The sequence below is a fragment of the Lonchura striata genome, chromosome Z, assembly GCF_050655825.1.
Source record: "Lonchura striata isolate lonStrDom1 chromosome Z, ASM5065582v1, whole genome shotgun sequence".
NCBI classification, from domain to species: Eukaryota; Metazoa; Chordata; class Aves; order Passeriformes; family Estrildidae; genus Lonchura; species Lonchura striata.
Window position 1 is genome coordinate 57,628,016 of NC_140740.1, and position 23,466 is coordinate 57,651,481.

General features: G+C 34.7%; 1 protein-coding gene across 10 annotated transcripts in view; it reads right to left on the reverse strand.

Annotated features, from left to right (window-relative positions):
• PDE4D (phosphodiesterase 4D) overlaps positions 1-23,466 on the reverse strand; it is a 530,620-nt gene that overhangs the window by 324,742 nt on the left and 182,412 nt on the right. The window contains exon 1 of one of the 10 annotated variants that reach the window (XM_085566240.1): positions 1-23,133. This exon is cut by the window's left edge and continues 18,316 nt beyond it. The exons of the other annotated variants lie outside the window; for them this stretch is intronic. The gene's annotated coding sequence lies outside the window, so the exon portion shown is untranslated. Of the gene's footprint in view, positions 23,134-23,466 lie in introns of those variants that run through there. 10 annotated transcript variants of the gene reach the window in all.

A 23,466-nucleotide genomic window follows, 5' to 3' on the forward strand; every position in this document is an offset into this window, starting at 1 on the left:
AGTCTTATGATGTAAAACATATACAATACAACAGTTGAATCAACAAATGTTGATTAAGAACTTAAATCTTGAAATTACAGTTATATTTAGAAGAAATACTGAAATATTATCAAAACTCTGTATAGAGAAGCATAAAATTATTTATGCTGCAAATATTCTAGGAAAGTGATGGACTGCATCCTGTTTTACCAAGAACCAGCTTTACTGGATGTTTTCTCTAGCTGCAACTTCAGGAATTGATCAAAAGTTATATTAAATGAAACAGTTAACTGGTTAAATATTCTATTCTAATGATTTACATTGTCTGTTGATTATTACTTTCTGAAGTAACAGCATTCTGCTGTCATTATATTTCCTGATCCAATCTAAAAGTGTAATCTCTGTTCTCTACTTTTACTTTTTCAGGAGAACTGCTAACTCCTGTTTGCTGGAATCAGCTTCTTTGCTGGCTTGACAAGAAATGATACAAAGTGCTCCACAGTAATATTTCTTCTTGGAGTGGCCTGCACAAATAAGAAAACAACTCCCTGTACCTTGCTACTTAAAATATCTTTAAACACAGAAACTCAAGGAAGAAAATAGTATCAGTTTACTAGTAGGAGAAGATACAGATGCTTCCTTGCTGCTCTGTTTCCTACAGTATGATACTGTTTGGATCTGCTTCTGTTTATGACTGCAAATTATACTTGTGTCATTGAATAGTATTTAATTAATTTTAGATGGGGTATAGGGATATTTAATTTTTTTCAAGATTAAAAATTTTTTTTAAAAACAGGCTACATTCTTTCATTCACTCTGTTTTGTAGTTGACGTCAAATAACAGTTTCCTTGAGTAAACTTGTGTTTACACATATGATTACACAGACATAGATTTTTATGACAAATTATAAAAAATAATTTTAGAGTATTCAGGATAAAAGGTATTGAGCTTTCTTATGCAAAATATTACTATGCCAAATATTCCCATTTTTCCCAAGGTAGTCCTGCAATGCTGAATATATATGAAAACAAATAATTCAATTGGATGCCTAAAGCAGCCAAGATTTCTCTTGAAAAATCTGCCATCTGACTACTGTGGCCATAATCTTCACCAGTCATCTGAAGATGAAATTTAAATTAAGAGCATATATGAATGCAAAAATAATATTTTAGCATTTTGAATATACAGACATAAACAGATATACAGATATATACAAGTACCAAGAAATGTCTGTTATAGAGTGAACTTTAATTCAAGGATGAGATACTTTGCACGTATAAATATAGGTCAGCAATCTTTAAACTACTAAAATGTTAATAACCAAGGCAGGCCCATATATGCCCCTGTCCACACCACAGACTGTAAACTACTGTCGTGGCAAAACTATCATTAAAATGTACAAAGGCAATAAACAATAGAAAGTGAAAGATTCAAAATTAATGTAAGAGAGTATTATTCTGCCTTTATTCCTGGCAGCTGAAGCTTATATACTTTTTAATAATGTGAAAAGTTACCTAAAATTTGGCAGTATCTCCAAGTAATCATTTTCATGAAAAGCATTACAAACTTGGTTTTCATTGAGCTGGGAGAATAATTACTGTCAACAAAAAATGAAATGTTGTAGTGCACAACATGACCTTGGTACAATAAAAGTGTTTTAAAAGGCAATAAACACAGTCTGGTGAACTGTGATGGTGGTTTTGCTACATTATATCTGTGAGGGTTCCACTTATGTATAGTAATGACAAATTATCATTTCAATTTGTTCTGTCAGGTTCCTGTCAAACAAAAGGCAGATTGAACACCAGGGATTACAACCAAAACTGCAGGAAAATTGATCATACAAAGAAAAATAGTAATGAACCACAGCTTTTTTAAGACAGCTGTATTGTCCCAAGCCCAGAAAAGTTTCATCAGAAGAACAGCAAAAATAAGTTAATTTACTGTTTCAACAATTTCAATATCTTTAACTCAATTCCACAAGAAAAATAATCCAAGCATACATTTTGAATTTAAAAATGTCTGTTCTTGGTAATGAGTCTTGATTATGATTTTTCCAATAATGAGCTATTGCATAGGTGTAACTAGGTTACCATCATTATAGTGCTGAAATATTAGGGCTTTAAGTGAAGAAAATATTAAAATGTTATATAGCCACTATTGAAAAAAAATGCAGATTCATAACAATTATTCACTACAATTCTGTCTCACTACAATTTTGTCTTCCTCAAAGATTTTTTGGTCCCTTTTATGTACCTTTAGGCTTAGCTTTTTGATATCTAACCCTGAATTTTATCATTGGAAACCTGCGTTTAATTTTACTGTGTTCTAGATCACCCTGTAGGCTTCTGCTGATATTTCATCTTCATTATCATGTCAGTGTTTTCTTCTCATTTAAAAACTATCTGTCAGAGCCTGTTTTTACTCTCCAAACTCTGTTTACACAATAATAAAATGATGTGATATCCTCCTAGAAATACTTACATTGGAGGTACTCTACCAGAAATCAGCTGAAATTTGATTTTGACATTTTCAGGTAGGTCTTACTCAGTGTTATGCTGATTCTTCACTAGTTTAAATTTACTAAATCAGAGTATTATATAGATAAAAGTCAAAAAGTTCAAGCAATGGGAAGAATAAAACAGGAATAATTTGTTAGCCACATTTATTATCTCATTTAAAAGCAATATTAAATATATAAATGTGAAAATAAAAATAAAGAGGGTGGATATATCATCAAGTAGCAATCAAAATATGCTGCATATCCCATAAAAGACTGTTAAAGAAACAACTCACACATGAGCATTTTTTCAAAGAGAGCACTCATGAACAAAGATTTGCAAAGTAGTATTCTTCAATCCTTTGTACAGTGCAACATCACCTTAGCTGTCCATTCTGAAGTATCTCATCCTCTGAGTACTAAGATTTCTAAATTGCACTACAATAAAAATATTATTTTAAATTAACCTTTACTACAAATTACAATTTGTGTTATCATTTCCACCAGATACTATTCAACATCCTTTCCCTTCTCTAGGGAAACAATTTCAAGTGCTTAAGGAAATATGAGTCATACAATAGGCTGTCTACTAAAAGGCTGCAGATATGAGTTTATGGCAAAAAAATATTAGAATTCAGTGTTCTGTAGACTTCTACAATTACATATACATTGTATTATCACTCTTCCATAGACTCTTAATATTAAATTCTAGAAATTTCCTATAACCTATATGATGGTACCTAAGGCACCAGACAAAATAACATTTTGATGAAAACTATAAAAGGCCTGGGCAAAAACCACAGCTGTATCTCATTTCACTGTTCAGTATTTCACAGTTTATTATATACTCTGCTATGGGATGATTAGATTGACATGTAAATCACCTAGCTTTCATTAGCCTTTCAATTTACAGAAGGTGGTAGAGCAGAATTTAAGCTAACTACCTATTTAGAGACGTAACCTCTGCTTCTATAGGTGTTTTACTCTGTAGTTGGAAATCTAGAAAGTTTTCTCAGGAGACTTGCAGGATTTGAGTTGTTTTTGTTTAATAATGTGGTAGGTAAATTGGCTTTGTAAAAAGCAAAGCCATGAAAGGCATACTACTAGGTTAGGTACTTACTCCCTACTCTTCAGACAGCACACCTTCTCCCTGTACTAAATAGAATACCACACAGTAGATATAACCATATCATTTGGCAAAACCACCAGCAAAACAGGGTTAGTGTTCCCTGCAAACACACAATTATAACTAGTTCACAACATTTTTTAAAAAGCATATTTTGTGACAAAAATTTAAAAAAACACAAATACAAAAGAACAAAACAAAACAAAGAACTATGGGAGAACATACTGGATATTATAATATACTTAGATTTTGGAAAATGGCAACTATTTTTAAAAGCTGTTGGTCATCTTGGAACCTTTATCCTTTAATTAAGAGCACTTCAGATTACACAGCTAGAGTGGGGTGTTTTATTATCAATTCCATGTTAAGTAGCAAGGAAGTGAAGAGTGACCATAGCTGATCATCAAACAACAAGATATAATTAAGATACCAAAACACATTCATAGATTGCAAAACTGTCCATTTACCTGCATTTTTAAAGGAGTTCTGTCTTTCTCATTAAACTGGGGGAAAACACTGAGGAACAAATTCTCATCTCCATATTCAAATGGGACCGGACTTACAGTTTCCTATATGCAGAGCCATAGATAAACTGCATAATGGGTAACTTTGTATATAATAATATATAATAATTGAATAATAGATAGATTGACAGAACTTGTGTTTGATAGGCATTCTCTGGGTAGATCTCTTTCACAGTCTCTAAGGTGAAATTTAAAACATAGACTTGATGCATGTTCCAGTGTTCTGTTTGCCATTTTAGTTTCCAGTTTATTTGTAGGAATTCCCACTGTAGGTTTAGAAAGAAAGAAAGATTTCCCTGTTTCTTCCTCATCACTTTTTATGCCAAATAATGAAAGCAGGAATAGAGAAAATCCCAATATATCCCAAATTTACAAGAAGTTAGTTTCACAACTGTATTTATCAAACCTGTTATTTATACAGCAACATCAAGAATAAATTATATACATGGATTTTGAGATTGATCTCTAAGGAAAATGTTGGTTTTTCTAGACTTCCTATTCAGTGAAAGTAGAACATTTATGTCTGTTAAACCAAATGCTCTATAAAGTGGCTACTGATTTACTTTATTTCAATTTCTTCCTAATATATTTTCACGTGCATATATAATCTCCATTTTAATTAGGTGTCACAGTCATAATTAATGTACATTGCTTGGTCTCAACATTTTTTATATTTAATCTATTATTACTAGGTCTATAATTTTTATTATGTTCTAAACATAGAGACAGTAGAATGTCCCTGCTTCATACACCAACAACAAAAGCAGTGCAATTACTCTTCATAGTAACACAGAATAGCTGTTTTTATAGACATTTAACTTACATTTACAACTTGTCTGTTGTTGGTCTTTTTATATTCTTTCAACAAATCGCCAGAAACACACATACACGAGTGTTCAGATAATACATATACATGTACCAATATTATGTATTCACATAAATATAAGAACACATTAATATTTAAAAAAATTCTTGCCAAGCCTATCTACCCAAATATTACATATTTCAAGATTCACTCTATCAAAAATTATCTCAAGGATAAATATTTGTCCAACAGCCCAAATTTCTGACCTTTTTTTTTTTCATTTGGAAGAATGCACTATTTCTAAAGGTGAAGCAGATTTTATGTGCAGAAGAAGCCCATATGAACAGTACTATACAGAATTACCATCATGTATCCAAAGCCTAAATGTCTGTTATTTACCCATTGTATATAACTTTATTAACAAATTGCCTGGAATTAAGCTAATATATAAGGTTTGTATTGACACTAACCCAGTACCAAATTGTTTTCAACCCTAACCTGACAGAAAATGTAGAGTGTCTTATTCTTCAGTTGCAGTCTTTCCTCAGCTATCATATCCTCACATACCTTGTGTTAACTCTAAAAGAAACTTTTCAAGAGACTCATCTACACAAAACTTGGATATTATTTTGCATCTCCTTCCATTTTAGCTGGCAATCTTCATGCAAGTAATTTTTGAATCTTCAAAATGGGAGTTTTGTGAGGACTTTATGAATAACTGAGGTCCTTTGCAGGCTATAGCCTCTGCACAGTGTGCTAGAAATTTTTTGGTTTGTAATCCCACTTCCTTGTAAATAAGTTACTTGTAGTTCTTTCCCCAGTCAAGTGTAGGGAAATACCTTTTTTATATCACTTTAATTAAAAGAAAAAAAAAAAAAGAAACATGGAAAAAAAATAATACATTGAAATAAATTATAATTCAACAAATTATATTACACTAGAAATAAATTATACTTCAATAAGTTGAAATAAATATATATATTATATCATTTCAATTATAAATTGAAATAAATCTAAATGTTGCACAAATAATATCTAATACTTCTCAAAGTATCCCTGATAAATTAAGTTCATACATTTCCTCTGATTACTATGATATTAATATTAGCCAAGAGGTCTAAAAGTTATGGTTATGAAAAAAAAAAGTAGAGGATGTGCTATAATGTGATAAAATGTAGTGGTGTGGGAGTCTCATTGTCAGACAGTTGAGTGAGGTAGTTGAGGACAATCAGCACCCACGTGTTTGTGAAACAGACCTTCCTGGCAAAATAAACATAGAGTTTCACTGGAGTGCTGAACATGCTATGAAAATATCTGCAGCTAAGTTTCTCTTTTACTGATAAATAAATTCTAGACATGCTGGGAGACATCCCTCAGGGCTTTTTTTCACATTTCACTTACAAATGGGTAACAGCAAAAGTACCATTTCATATTTATCAAAAAATCATGCTATAGGATTACTACTGAAATACATCATAAACCAAAAATATTTAGATAAATAAATAGGAAATAATAGACATCAAGTACTAGAGCATATATATGATTCTGAGCCTATAGAATTCCCAAAATAAATTTATATGAGGCAGAACTCCTCTATACAGGGTTGAGGTTAGATGGTGCAAGGATGATTCAGCCTGGAGGACACTGAGAGGAGACCCCATGGCAGTTACACCTTCCTTGGGAGGGAAAGAGGAGGGACAGGCACCGATCTCTTCTCAGTAGCCAGTGACAGGGCTGAGGCCAGTGAAATCGCCTGAAATCGTCAGGGGAGATTCAGGCTGGATATCAGGAGAAGCTTCTTCATCAAGAGCGTGGCTGGGCACTGGAAAAAGCTCCCCAAGGAAGTAGTCACAGCACAGCTCAAGGAGTGTTTGGACAATGCTCTCAAGCACATTGTGTGATTCCTGTGGTGTCCTGCACAGGGACAGGAGCTGAAGTCAAGAATCCTTTTGGGTTTATTCCAAGTCAGGCTATTGTATGATTCTATTAACCAAACAAAACTGAACATAGTTGCATAGGAGTATGAATATATTCTGTAACTGATACTTGTTCAGGACTGTTCTGTGCAAGGCAATAGGTGCACACTAAAATGAAAAACTCTTTTTCCAGATTTCAGATGCAACTTTTCCTATCCATCTGCAAACATACTAACATCCAGGTTCTCATTAATTTATATCTACTTTATTCACACAGAAGGCTGCTGCAAAGAAAATTACCTAATCTCCTCTTGCCTTTTCCCCCTTTCTATGGTATCAAACAGAAGCTGTTCCTTTCAAGGCTGGTCATTATCTATTCCCTCATTATCTACATCATATTTCCTCTGTGAAAACCCCCACTTTCAAATCAGCTCAGGATATCAACTCACAATTAACACTTGTCAAATTTTCAAACAACTTGGAAATGTTCTTCTTACAGCTAGTGAGAAATCCACCAGAGAGTTATTTGTTCAACTAACACATTGCTCTCCACTGGAGTGACTACTTTTCCTTGATATTTGCAAAAATATTGATGACATTCTGTATGAACAGGACTTCAAGTTATTAAGCCTGAGCAGTAAAAAATTCAGCATGGGATCAAGTACTGTAGACTAAATTACAAACCATACATCCTGCCATACATTGAGCCTATTCAGGTGACAGGTAATATCTACTATTAGTATTTCATAGGAAAAAATCCTCCAATATCCAAAGTAAGAGCTAACATCTGAAACAGCAAAAATATTAAGGTATTTTTGAAACAAAAGCTACTTTAAATTAGTGTCTGCACCACTTACAGTACAAATAAATTTTACTGGTGTTAAATTTTAATATTATCCCAAAGGTCAGTCCATTAAGTTCCTTCTAAGTAATTAAAGAAAAGGTGATTTTATCTGACTCCACCACCTTCCTCTCACTCAGACACTCTTCTGCTTGTGCCAAGAGGCAAAAGTGCTCAAAGATCATACAGAAATCCATAAAACTCAGAAGTATTTACAAAATCAGTGGAAGCAGAAATGTAAGTTCATATAATTTAAAAGCTGTACAGTGCAAGCACTGGAGAAATGCTTTCCTTCTGAGAATGAACATAATCAGGGGGTGATGCTTTTTTGGTATGATCAATATCAATATATCATCATTATATTTGTATTTTTCAATTACACTGTTTAGGTAAATTAGGCAAATACTAAAAAAAAACTGATTTATTTTGTCAATCCAATATTCCAAGACACTGTAGGTAAGATGTTTGCCTCCACAATTTTAAGTGAAAAGAAGGTCTATCTGTGGAAGGAAATCTTTTTGTGACACCTTGAAATTCTGATCTAGGCTTCTTCCTGTAAGTACTGCCTCTTTTCCTTGGATCTGCAATCCCTTCCATATACCTAAATTCTAGAGTCTTTTGACTTATTACAGGGCAGTTTGATCTTTGGAATGACTCATCACTACATCTAAGGCTTCAACACTACCAAAACTAAGGCACTGGTAGCCTAATAACAGATATAGAGAGGCTAAAAATAACCACTTTCTTTTACTGAGTCAGTTTTGAAAGTAATACACATTTTCTGGCTTCTAAAATTTGATATTGTGTCTCAATAAAAGAATGCTTCGTAGCATTTTGAATAACCAAAATGCTACATAATATTCATATAAAATTAAATTTATGCAATATATAAGGTTCCAGAAATTGGGAATTTTTTCTAATAAAATTGAGAAAAGTTTGTGCTAACTTCAAAATGTAACACCTAATAATGTAAAAGATACAAAATATATCGTGTATATTTTAATTTCCACCTAGGTAACATTTTTATTAATCAAAACACATATTCAAATGGTTTTTTATCAACTACCTGTTTATTATACAAGCTGTCCTATATAGTAAATAAATTCTATATTTAGAATTTATAAATACTATTAAATCTTAATTTATGTAGGCCAAACATTTTTTTATCCACCATAATTTATCCTAGCACCTTCAGTTGGAACTCTGGAACTAATGGATAATGATGGACTTTGGAAGAAGTGATAGGCCATTCAAGAGGACTATAGCAACACCATGAGCCTATATGGAGAGAAAGTTAGAAAGGTCAAAGCCCAACTAGCACCTAAACTGGCTACTGTAGTTAAAGACAACAAAAAATGTTTCTAATACATCAGCAACAAGAAAAGGACCGAGGAGAACTTCCAGCCTTGGCTGGTGACAAGGGTGAGGAAAAGACTGAGGCACTTAAAGCCTTCTTTGCCTCAATCTTTAGTAGTAACACTTGGTTCTTTGGGTACCCACCCTCTAAGCTGGAAGACAGGGACAGGAAGCTGAATAAATCCCCCATAATCCAGGAGGAAATGGTCAGCCACCTCCTAGACCACTTTGACCTGCACAGGTCTGTGTGGCCAGATGGGATCCACCCAGAGGTCCTGAGCCCATAGAAGTGCTCACCATGCCACATTCAAGCATTCACCTGCCATCCTGCTCAACTGGGCAGGTTCCAGTTGACTGGATGTTGGCAAATCTAATGCCACTCTACAAGAAGGATCAGAAGGAGGACCGAGGGAACTACAGATCTCAGTCCAGCGAAAGTCAAGGACCAGATTATCTTGAATGTTACCCTACAGCAAGTTCAATTGGACAATCAAGGGGGTTGGGAACAGCCAGCATAAGTTCCATACTTATGGAAAGGCAAGTCCTGTTTGACCAACCTGATCACCTTCTACAACAAAGCAAACCTGCTGAATGGGTGAGAGAGAGGTTGTCAACATCTGCCTGGCCTTCAGTAAAGCCTTTGACACCATTTCCTACAGTATCCTTCTTGAGAAGCCAGCTGTTCAAGATTTGGGTGGGTCACTCTTTCCTGGGTTAAAAACTATCTGGATGGCTAGGCCCAGAGAGTGGAGGTGAACCGACCTATAGCCAGCTGGCAGCCAGTCACCATTGGGGCTCTCAAGGGGTCAGTATCAGAGCCAGTCCTGTTTAATGTCTTTATTGATCATCTGAACAAAGGGACTGAGTGTGCCCTCAGTCACTCTGCAGATGACACCGGGTTGGGTAGGATTGTTATCTGCTGGAGGGCTGGAAGATCTGCAGAGGGATCTGGGCAGGTTGGATCAATGGGCCAAGGCCAATGGTGTGAGGTTCAACAAGGCCCAGTGCCAGGTCCTGCACTTGAATCACAAAAACACCATATACAGCACTACAGTTCAGGGGCAGCATCGCTGGGAAGCTGCTCAGTGGAAAAGGACCTGGGGGTGCTGGTGACAGTGGCTGGACATGAGCCAGGGGGTGCCCAGGTGGCCAAGAAGGCCAATGGCATCCTGGCCTGGATCAGCAATGGTGTGGCAGCAGGACCAGGGCAGGGATTGTCCCCCTGTGCTGGGCACTGGTGAGGCCACACCTCGAGTGCTGTGTCCAGCTCTGGCCCTCACTGCAGGAAAGACACTGAGGAGCTGGAGTGAGCCCAGAGAAGGGCAATGGAGCTGGGGAAGGGTCTCCACAGGAAACAAAGGACACAGGGCACAAGTCCTATGAGGAGCAGCTGAGGGTGTTTAGCCTGGATTAAAGAAGGCTCAGGTGTGATTTTACCACTCTCTACAACAGCCTGAAAGAAAGCTGTAGCCAGGTGGGGATTGGCCTCTTCTCCTGGGTAGCAAATGAGAGGACAATGGTTTGGATATTAGTAGATAATCCTCCACCAAAAAGGTTGTCTAGCATTGTGACAGGCTGCCCAGGGAAGTGGCTGAGTCACCATCTCTAGAGGTTTTTAAAAGACATGTAGATGCAGCCCTTGTAGACATAGTTTAGCAGTGGACTTGGCAGTGCTGGATTAGTAGTTGGATTCAACAATCTTAAGGGCCTTTTCCAATCTAAACAAATCTACAATAAAAACACAAAACTAAAAATTCTCTGTACTTAATCAAGTTCATTTCAAATCCACCAAAATAACATAATCACTGCAGCAGATTTTATTAATGTGGATTTTAGGAATTACTGAAAAAGGAGTTATTTTAACTACAGTTTTCAGAAACACATTTCAAAATTTAGAACAATTATAGTAATGAAATTATCTTCTTTAAAATGCATAAAATTAAACTTAGGGCAAACCAAATTTAATAATATATAAAGAACAAAAAGAGACACTAAGTATGTTGAGGAAGATACAATCACAACTGAAATTAAAGCTGAAAGATCCAGATGGGAAATTAAGTATTTTGAAAGTAACTTATTTTTTAATCTCTGATAACATCCTTAATTTTAATACAATCCATGTCATAAACTAAAATAGCTATCTATGTAAGTCCTAGAACAATTTCTTAGAAGCAAGGAAATGAGTATATGTTTAATACACAATCAACCATCATTATTACCTAGAATAAAAGTAAAGCAGAATTCAACATTTCCAAACTATTCAGTATTAGTCAGTGTTTCATAAGTTTTAATTTCTGCTCAAGACATGTAATTTTACATGTATATTGTGGTAAGAACTTTGAAAACAGAACATTAACAGTACCTTAGTCTGTCTTTAAGCGTATTTTTTCCTGCTGAGAGATACATATTCACAAACATATTTGATTTTCTTACAGAGCTTTCACATAGGGGGTAAGAGTTGATCAGCTGGACATATATCCTTTTTTACAGGCAAGAAACTACAAACGTGGGGATCAGATACTGAAGAACTTACACCTGTTGTATCAAATTCTTTGTACTTATGAAATCAGCAAAAATCACAGGATGTCCTGGCATATTTATTTATTTTTCTGCTGAAAATGGGATGTTCTACTCTAGAAGTCATCACTCACTTCAAATTTATTTTTTGCAAACAAGCTATTCCAGGGGGTTTAAAATAATTGCTTTCTATGTTTGTAATTCATTCAACTCCTCAGAACATGAAGTTCATATTGAGATATTCATTATGAATTTTCATTGATTATTTTAATTTGAAGTTGTGGGATTCTTTCCCATCTAGAATAGTAATTTTTTTTTCTGAGCTGCAAATTAGGGTAAAACTGCAGAGTCAAAAATCTGTAAATAAATTTAAATAATTTAATAAATTAAATAAACATTCACACTTCAGTACATTTGAGCTAGAGTAAGAATGGGAATAAATTGCTACTAGAATTGTTACTTCAAATCCTGCATTTAGAACATGTGTTTAGTCCATCATATCATATTGCTAATGACTGTAAACACTGCTGGTCACAGAGCAGCATCTTGGTAAAGCATTTCTTACCTGAATAAAAATATACAGCCAAAAAATGTTAGAACCATTTGAATTTCATATTGGATAACTCTCTTTTGATTCTCCTTTTATATTTGGTGAGAAGGGCACAGAAGTGATGAAGCTGGCTTTGCAATGTTAAGGCTCATATTTAACTAAAAGTCTTTTACTTCTAACAGAGGCGTTTTTCCTTAGAAATAAGCTTGTAAACACAGTACCACTCTAGGACCTCTTGGCCTTATCACCTCCCTGTTTAAAATCTAAAGGGACAAAGTTTACTGAAATTCAGTCTTCAATCAATACATAGCTCTTCAGACTTCAATTATACATAGCTCTTGGAAGGAGAAGTAGACCTGAAAGCAGAAGTGTTTCTTTTTCACTATCTGGCACGTGGTAAAAATGCATTACCTTAAACTTAATGTAAAGTATCTAAAGCAAGAATTGAAGTGATTAAGTTCTGTAATTTGCAATAAATTGACATCTACTTAAGTATAATTTTTCAGCTAATATTCAATTTATGCTCCCTTAAAATTTTTTGAATACCACATATTTTGAGGACAGAAAATGCACATATGTTTCAATCTGCTCATGTCTCTAGTTTTCTGTACCAGTTTAATTTCCTAGTTCTTTCAGTTTTGTTACCATCATCTCACACTAAGTTTTTTTTTTCTCTGACCTGTGTTTCAAATTACACAAGTTTCCTTATTCTTACTAAGGGCAGCTATAAATTTAACAAAAGATAGGTTCTTTAAATAGCGATAGAATCAATTACTTTAATTTGCATTATGGGCGCCAAGGTTTTCTAAAACAATACAAAAAATACTTGCCATATCTGATAATTTTCTTCTTCCTTGATCCAGTCATTAATTTTTCAACCACATTTATTCTCATTAAAAGTTAAATAGGTCTAAAAACATTTAATGTACATTCTGGACAAGTGCATAGAGAGAACTTTTACAGTTGAAATTTCCATGATATAATTTTGCTTCTGAGTATGATCCATGTAAGAACTAGTCAGTTGTTTCCTTTCATTGGATTATGCTATATTGCTTTGTTATTTAATAGGCATAAGAATTTCACAATTAATAATTTAATTATTTTCTTTACATTTCACCCCAAGAAAAGAGGCACTTCAAGTTACTTCCTCAGTTTGTTTCCTTTGAGTATGCATTTCTTAATTAAAAAAAAAAAACAAAAACAAAAACTATATTTTATTTTTATGCTACCCTGCACTTATATTACACTAACACTTTTACTACTATTATAGCATTCAAAGTTTGCCTGTTATTTCAATGGGACTATCAAGTCCCAGGCATTTCTTCTAGAAGTTTATAGACTTCTAAATGTGGCATCAAAAGTTTTAGCAATCTAATAAGGCTTCCTACAGACCCTATACTACAAGTTACTTGATATAAATAAAGCTGTTTTGATTATAGTAATTTTTCATGCTTCATGAACTCAAAGTACTTGATATCAATTTGGGGATTGTAAGAACGCAACTGGTGGAAACTAGAACTTCAGCATCACATAGCAGTTTTGTTGAAGAGCATTTCAGATTACTGTGCATTAAAAGACATTTATGATAGATTACTTCCATGCTGTTGGGAAAAAAAATTATCAATCTAGGATAAATATACAAGGCATATCTTGCAGAACAGTTAGTATATGCCTGGCTCTATGCATATCCAGCATAGCTCTGAAGGCCTGAAACAGTTTTGGACATGTCACATAATGAAAGGTATGGATTAAAAATGGGAAGGGTGCAAAAGAAAGGAACTACCAGATTAGGCCACCAAAAATGTGGGGGCAAAAATAAAAGAAAGAGAGAAACAGAGAGAGAGAGAGAGAGAGAGCAAAAGAGAAAGCAAGAGAAAGCAAGAAAGCAAGCAAGCAAGAAAATATCTGCAACAGGTACAGATGATTCTGCTATGAGCTCTCTTCCAGCTATGAAATCTCTCATCTTTAGGATTCTAAGCCAATAAACGGATGATATTTTTTGCCATCCAGTTTTAAAATTTCTATATAAAAGGTCTGCTATGTCTTTAACACAAACTTACTTTGAATATTGTACAACCTTTCCAAAAGAAAAATAGTGCTAAGAGAAAATCTTCCTAAATTCAAGAAAATCTAATAGTCTTCAGGAGATCAACATGGGAAGCTAGTTTATTTGTACTTTTCTAATGACATGTAGAGTTTCTGGCAGTATAAGGTGGGAGGAAAATCACTTTGCTCAGAACAACTCCTGCCATACATCTAAATTTCTGGCCATACTAGGGAAATTTATATTTTCCAGCTGAACACCCTTCCTGTTACTATTAGCAACTGTTAGTTACAGTAATTAAGCATGACTGTAAATTTATTTATTTTGTTAGGAAAGACAACAAATCACTACAAAGATAGATTGACAGAAGCTAGTGAGAACACTGGCCAAAAAATTGTGAGACAAGCCAGAAAATTTTGGTGAAAATTTAGTGGTAAGCTCTGTTTCCTCCTATCAATTTCTATCCTATATCTTAGTTTCTTAGTGTCTTCAGAATGTTATTAGTTGTTGATGTTTTCAGTTTCTTTAGCATTTTTGTAACTCACACTAAAGGAAAATAGGAATTCAGGTAAGCAACTGAGTAATTTGTACTTTATGCTATTAGGTATTCTTTTCTCACTGATGAAAATAAATCTTTAGTGCAATTTTTGTAATGTTAAATATCCCAGAGACATTTTTCTGGTCACATATGGGAAACCCTATAAACAATGTAGATATATCCAAATACCTATCTTAACTGTAAGCTGTTTTTATTCTCAGCCAAGCACAGATTATGCCTAAAAATTCCTAGAACATTGCTGCACAGAGAAATGTATTCGTTGTTAATCTAAGGTTTGTAAGTCAAAAGAGGGAAATTAAATCAACATTAGTTCCTGGAGCGCATCTGTACCTCCAGCCACCATTTATATCATTATCCTGTCATTGGATAGGACATTACTAATGTTTTATTTTATGTTCTCTCAAGTGTTTGAAACAGAGAGAGAGAGAAAGAGCACCCACAAGTGCATTCACAAAAAAATCACCTCAAATCTGTGGTATTTTTAATTTTATATTATAACAGTGAGCAAACTGTTCAACAGAATGTTTATCCTCCTTCCATATACTTTCACAGTAGTAGCATGTCTTTTCACTTCTATAAAAAGTCTATTTCTTAAGAACCTAACTTTGCCTTGAAATACTTGATGCTGTTTCATTTCCTAAGTGGAGAGAAAAAAATAAGTAAAAAACCAGAAGTTTATGAGTTTAACCTAAAATTATGAGTGTAGAGGTAATAATTGCAAACAAAGATAAACAACTAATTACCTTTCCAAAACAGTAAAGGTTATTTGAATAGTAGCTGCTTTGACTCTTATTAGTTTTTATGATCCTCTCATGTAAACAAGCACAAATGTGACCACAGTCTGAAAAACTGTAGTGATAACTGAGTGATGATCATCCAATGGTTTCTCAGTTCCAGAATCAGACATGAGATTTTCATCCCTCTGTCATAACATACCCTAGAAGAGTGGAAAATAAACCTTTGCCTCATGAGCTCTGTATTTAATATAAACTTACTATGAATTAAACCTCTCGAAATTTACAGAGTTGGACTTAATTCTCTGTGACTGTGTTTAAGTAGTCTTTTCAATGTGGGTGTTCAAATATACATCCAAATAATTTTTGGATGGTTTGAGGCTTTTATTGCCCTCCCCCATATATGACCAAGTTCTCATTTCACACTACTACTTCTTCATGTGAATAATGCTCGAAGACTTTGGTTCAGGAGGAATAACTAAACAAAGCTAAGCTCTTACCACATTTAAATTTTCTAGTGACTTTCAAGTCCTCAAAGATGGTAGCTTTTTGTGCTTTTTTCCCCTCTAAGCTTCTCTTGTTATGTGAGATGTTCTTACGAGAAGTTTTCTACACTGCACAGTCCAGAACAACTTTTTTTTCCAGGGGGGTAAAATTTTGAAACATCTTTTGGAGGAGCTTATAATGGCAATGGAAAAAAGGAAAAATGTAATTGGGGTTTCAAAATCCAGTTTGCAATCTCCAATTTTCATGGCATTTTGCCATGAAAACTGAAACCTTAGAATGGCATAACTGAAACCTTAGACTACTGGAAGTAACAGAAAGTCAAGCTCAGCAGTCAGGCCATAGGTTCAAGTATTGGACCAGAGATTTTTAAACGAGGTTTGGTTTTCATTGTTTTAATTTCTGGAATTAGAAGGGTGGATAGATGGCCTAGAGAAAACCATTCCCATCACACTTACTTTTCCTGTCTGGAACTATATAGGCCTTAGATCATCTTGGCCAAGGCAGGAGGGGCAAGAGTGGAAATATTTATAACATCTCTGAGAGATACTAAAGTCCTCAACAAGCTATTTGTTTGGAAATCATGGTGGTATTTTCCTGTCTTTATTCCTCCTGAGTATTCTTGCAGGTGACCTCTCTCCCTGAAAGAAGAGAGAAAAGATGTTACAGATCCCAGACAAGGAGAGAATGACAGGATAGTCTATGCAAACTAATCTACCAAAGGAGTCAGTCATTCCTCTAATTGTGTATGTAATAAATGGCACTTGAAAAAAACCACTAAGAGCACTAGACTTCCCAGTAGACCTGTGAAATTGCTATTACACATTTGTGAGACTGCACTGAGGGAACTATGCTATCTCTCTGATCAGAGAATGGATTTAAAGAAGATGGAGTGAGTTTCTTGGAAGTGCACAGTGATATGATGTGAAGCAAAGGACCCAATTCAGAACATAGCAAATTCAGACTAGATATTGGAAAGGTGTTTTACCATGGAATAGTCAAATCCTGAAACAGTTTGTCCAGAGCGACTGTAGAAACTCTTTTCCTGGGAGTATTAAAGACTGAACTGAACACTGAACTGGGCAATCTGTTCTCAAAAGATCTTCTTTGAGCAATGGTTGGACCAAGTGATTTAGAAAGGTCCTTTCCAACATAAATCATCCCATGATTCCATGATTGTATAGTGCTACATATCCATAGTTTCTCTTTGGCCCTTTCATATTTGTTTGCATGTACTAAGTTAACTGAGCAGGCAGATTTGTCTTATTTATCATCAGTGTGTGGTTATTTTTCTTTAGTGGAACATCTAAAACATACTGTGCAACTTTGGCACAAATACTGTCATGTTAATATGTAATACAGACCTTTTTAAAGTACCTGAAAGTAGCCAGGCACATATGCACAATGGCAGCCACGTTACTAAGCTAAAGGTATAGTTTGACATCTCCAGAGCAGGACATGCTAAGTCATTAGGAACACACAGAAAACAGGACAGATACCTCTGAAAAGAATTTGAGGAGTGAAAAATGTGTGACATATCCTAGCTACTAACTGTTATTAGTAATTGCTATTAGTAGACATCTATTGCTTCCCTCCTGTAACCCTTGCTGTATGTTACTTAAGGTCTTAAAGCATCAAGGAAGAAATGTAGGTAATATGATCAAAACAAATATTAAGAGAATTCAAAATCCTATCTATACATTTTCATTCCTATTGGCAAATATTATTGTCACCTTGTCACCTTTAAATATGTAGTCTAAACATGCATTATTAAATCAGATTTCTAATTACTGAATCTAGTTTCTTTAGATTACTGGAGGAGTTTTGGATTTGATCCTGAAATGGTGGTGGGTCTACTCTATTACCAAAAAAATCCTTTTGTTCTAAGAAATAACCTGTATTCTTGTTCATGAAAGTAAACTCAAAGCTCAACTCTTCTAGATCTGCTGAATACCTTATACCTTATACTGACTATGGGAAAGGAACATTGACATTCTTCACATTGGCAAGAACCAAGCTACATTCAAATCACCCTATCAGCTGACACAGAGTGATGTTGGTCCAACACCCTTTTTCATGAAACCTTTGCCTTCCAGTGGCAAAAAATTCATTCTTGGAACTTGTCCATTGAGGCAAACTATTTAGAAGTCAAATGGCATTGCCTTGCTTTTCTGTATGTTCCCAGCTTCCTCTCTCATTCATAGTTTAAACACAAATCTCACAGGTTTTCCTGCTAGCTCCAAAGCCTTCTCTACAGGAAGATAAAATGTAGTTAAAATTCTTTAACTCTGTTTAAGATGACTTTTAAAGAAACTTACTAAGGTTGTTTCAGTATTTTACACAAAAGTTCCATCTAAATTACTCTTCAGCTCTGTACCTGATATCTCCACATGTTTATAGCATCAGCTGAGCACAACTGACCTGACACCATGAGCTTATGTGTTCAACGTATATCTTCACTAATGCTCAAATAATATTGCTATATTAAAGCAGATTTTAAATATATGAACACATTAAACAGTTATGCTAATAATTTTAAGGTAGAACTTCACATGGCTACATCTTTTTTAAAAAGTGTTTAAATCCTTATTACTCTCTGTTTGATTATGAAGAAACTGTCCTGTTAAATTATCAGGTGTATACTTATTAAATTAAGAAATCTGAACCATTTCTTCTCAGCAACATTCATATTAAAATATATTTGAATATGTGAATTTTATTATCTCATATTTTTACAAGTTCCAACAGCATGAAAATTAATGCTACTCATATAGTTCAGGTCACATAACTCCAACAATCAGAAAATGTAAGCTTTCAAAACATGAAAATAACACCCTTAATAGTCACTTACTTGAAATATTTACAACATAAGTTTCTTATTTAATTTATCTCCATAGACAATTATAAAGAACAGTAATCCAATGTTTACTAAGTTGCAAAATTTATTTGTGTCTTTGAGGTAGGGATACCATATGCCAATTATCTTAACATCTTGGGTGCCAGTACTACATAGGAGTAAACAAAGCCATAATACACTGCCAGAAAAGTAAACAACAAAATTCTAAATTAGAAGCTGCTACTAAATTCTGAGAATGCTATTTATGGGCCTGTAAGTTGGAAAACACTCTTCTTCCTTTTTCTTGGTTTGTGTGGAAGTAGCTAAGATATTATCTAAGACAGATCAAGAGGAGCTTTCCAAACCAAGCAGAAGGAAGGAAGGGGGCTTAGGATGGAAAGAGGTATGCATTTTATTGGAGAATCAAACAGATTTGCAAAGAAGCTATTATTTTTATAGCTCTATATGTAGATAAAGCCCAAGAGTTTATCTATCTAAATTATTAGAGTGGTATACAATATCCCAGACTTCAGAAAGTTGAGAAACTAATGCATAAACATCCATTCTTCTCCTAATACAGAATAAAGCCTCTGGGCAACTGAATTGTTATGCTCCATTCAATTTTGAGTGTTATTCTGTTTTATTAATTATTATTAAGTGGTATAAGGACAAGATTGACACTTCAAGAAAAAATAATAGTATATTAGAGCAATCTCCATATGTAAACAATGCAGTAATGAATGCTACTTGGTCAGACCAGGTCCCATACATTAAATGGAAAGATAGGAAGTAGACTTTTTGTGACAGAAACTAATTTTAATCTAATTTTAATGAAAGTAGTTTTTTAAACTTTTTTTTCACTTATGAAAGTAGGTTTTTTTAACAGACAGCAATAGGGGAAAAACACAAGGATTACTGGATAGTAAAACCTAGTGTTGCCTCACCATTGCATGGATGTTTATGTTTAAATACTGATGAAAAGTTATTTTCTGAAATCCTAGGCCAAAACAACAATGGAGATAAAATTTTCAGAGGACATATTGTAAAATAATAATTGCCTGGGAAACCTGACAAAAAGAAACTAAGAGACTAAGATTTATTTTAAGTATACAGCATCTTGGGAAATTCCACAACTAGTGAAATTAGGACTGATAATGTTTGTTCTCTAATTTTTCCAGTCTGAAATTTCAGTAGTGAAAAACAGAATATAGAAAGATGAAATGGCAAGATGATTTGACTGACATGTGACTAATGGCCTTTAAAAATGCTAAGGTGGGGTTTTCTTTAAACAACTAGCCTGAGTATATAGACCATGCAACAGTGCTAGTTATCTGCAAAGAGGTACCTGAAATTTATGAAGATAACCAGAATAGCTTCATTTATTGCATGGAATATGTTGTATTATTGACTAGAAAATTATTTTAAGTATTTATTTCCCAATTCCGCAACTACTATTTCTTATTCATAGTTCTTTTTATTCTAATAATCTAAAATTATCTAAAAATTCACTTTAGCATGAACACATAATTACCTTGTTTCTGTTTTTCTTTTACATAAGAGAAAATATTGTCAGAGATTAAATGGCTTGCACAAGACCACACATTAAACAACTGGCTAAACCCCCTGGATCACAGATAATCACAGTCATCTTCTTGACTATCCTGGTTTTTGTACAGCTCTTGTGTATATCAATTCAAAGTACTTACCTTCTCATTTAAAAATGCAGGAATAATCTCAACTTTTAAGTAAAATTCATTAGTCAATGATCCTGATAGATCCTTCTGTGTAATGAAATGCTGCTGTATTCTTTGAGGGAACTACAGCACTGTTCTAAATAAGCTGAGTGCAAAGTTAGTGATGGTCATGAAGAGAAAGAGAAAGCGTTGGAATGATTATAAGCAGTATTTAATATCACAAATTACAAGCACATAGTGTTTTTCAACTAATTCAGTTTAGAACCTTTGCTAGCTGATTTTGCCTTTTAAATGTTAAGTCTCTTCAGTTTGAATAATAAAGATGTACTAGTCCGTTCTAACTCAAATTTTAGCATATGTAATTTCTCCTTCTCATTTATTTTGAAAAATGTAGCAGTTACATTTCTTTAAGTTCTCTACCAAACTTAAAAGAGAAAATACTTCTAAGTTGTGTATTTGGTTTATTAAGTGTCCTTTATGGTTTTCATTGAGGTTTTCAGAACTGTGATATGTGTAGAGTGAAACAAAATAAATTCTAGAAAAACAATTACATAGATTTAATTTTTTACACTTGAGACATACTACCCCTATCTTTTGATGCATTTTCCATACATTTATACACAATTTTCCCCAGTTCTAGAGAGTTTTATCCACCATATTCAGAGTAATTTGAAGTCTTCAGAAATACAAGCTGGTATTTAATTGTACCACAATAAATACAAAGGAATCCATTCAGAAATGTTCTTTTGAAAACAGGTTAAATAGAAGAGAAATATAAAAATATCTAAATTTGAAAAGGGAACTTCAATTCTTCTAAAAGTACAGGTGTTTTTCACAAAAATTGTGGGTCTTTTTGCAAGTCACTGCTTTTACAAGAATAATAAAATATTTTTCTTTGCTTTTGATACAAAAAATGGAGCAAAAAAGTAGTAATTGACTGAAATCTTGACATAAAAGTCCTTGAAAGATCATCCTTTTTCTGATATTTCTTGAATATATTTGTAAAGCAATTTGTTACAGTTTGCTTTGCATTTCCATACTATAGTTGCTAGCTTCATTCAATATGTTTTACTGTGAGACTTTATTCTAAGAAAGTTATTTGATGGTGAATTATATGGAACTTCTTTACTGTGCTTTGCTTTACTACTTCCAAAAGAGAAGCACATCTTAAGCATTTTTACTAATCCCATAAAATTAAAATAAAATCCAGCAATTTCCGTTAAGCAGCATGTCCTGTCAAAACAACATTTTTATTCTAAGAATGAAGACTTAAAAAACAAAAATACTTTTCATATTGAAGTTTAAATTCTTATTTAAATAGGTGTCATATGAATTGTAGTTTAAAATGGCCCTGAAATCTTAATAAAAGAAATAGTATGTGTACTCTCCCTTTCCACCTTGACTTAGTATCCCCTCAGTAACTAATCACTTATCACTAATCACTTAATGCTGAATATATTCAAGCCAATCATTATGATTTATAAAAATTAATTTTTTTTTTGCAATTAGAAAACTGAAATTCAGCACTCATTCCTAAAGGTCAAAAAAATACTAGACCACTAGAGGGTTTTTTTATATAAAAGAAACAGGAATGCATTGGGAAAAGCTTTAAAATTAACATTTGTTAATTTTTGAAGCTTATTATTTTTTCTTTCAAATCTTACATAGTGAAAAATTTAACATCATTAACTTCAGACAAGAATGAGTTCACAGAAGGGATACAAATGTGTAGCAACAGAACAGCTGTGTGGAAACCAAATATATTAAAAGACATATTTAAAGATTACATATTTGAAAATACTGTTCTAATTTACAATTGCTGAATCTCTTTTTATTTCTTAATTATATTTGAAGTGGAAATGAACTTACTGTTAGTTAGAAATAGAGATAACACTGCCAGAGAATATTCAAGTATGTCTTTTTCAGATTTATGGCCAAGGCTCCATAATAAAGAATGCGGTGTGCACCACAGAAATACACAAAGCAATATTCGTTCAGAAAGGATTCCCATTATTTATTCATCAAGCATATCACACTATAAAAATCTGATTATCCAGGAAATCAAAAATCTAGAGTCCCTCTGAATCAAGTATTGTCCCTCTGCCCACCATTCTCTCCATAAATCCTTTATTCACAATGTCTGCTTAAAATTCAAGTGCAAGCATGTGTCTTTCTACTAAAAGGAAGTGGTTCCAGCTATGAAACACGAAGTCCGAATAATAAATTGATTCTTCAGATTCAACATCTTTCTGATTTTGACAGATAATTTGATTTTAAAACAGATGCCTGTTACAGTCATCAAGGGTAAAAGAGGCATTGGTAAGCTACATACTGAAAAATAAATCCACAGCTCATTTAAAGGGGAACAATAGACTAGTAGATGACGGAGTCCTCCCTCTGGCTAAGAAACCATTAGCCTATTTTCACAACTAAGCCCATTCAAACTAACGAGACCCTAAACCTGGATTTGCCAGACCGTCTCCCAACCCCCAGAGCTCTCATTATTTTAACTTTGTGAAAGCATCGCACAAATTGCGTCCTTCCCGCTCGGCAGCAGCGCGGAGCGTTCCCGGGGAGCGAGGAGGGGCAGACGGGGAGGCAGCGGAGCGCGCCGGGAGCAGGCGAAGCGCGGCCCCGCTGCCCGCCCCGCTCACGGCTCCGTCCCGCTCCCACCCACGTGTTTCGTGCCCGCTTTTCCACCCACAGACAGGCGTGTGCGGGACCACGCGGCGCCGCCCGTGCCCCCGTCACGCCCGCCTCGGGCGAGCCCTGACCGGGGGTTCCTTGCAGCGTCCCAGCCCGGGGTCCGGGGCCCCAGCACGGCAGCGCAGCCCGAGCCCCCCTCCCTTTCGCAGCCTCCGCAACCGCAGGGTGCCCCTTCCTTATCCTTGCCACAGCGGGAAGCGAGGCCGGCAGGACAGGGGTCCCATGGTGCCCGCCCCTCAGCGGCCGCCGATGAATCCCGTCCCCGCGGCCGGGA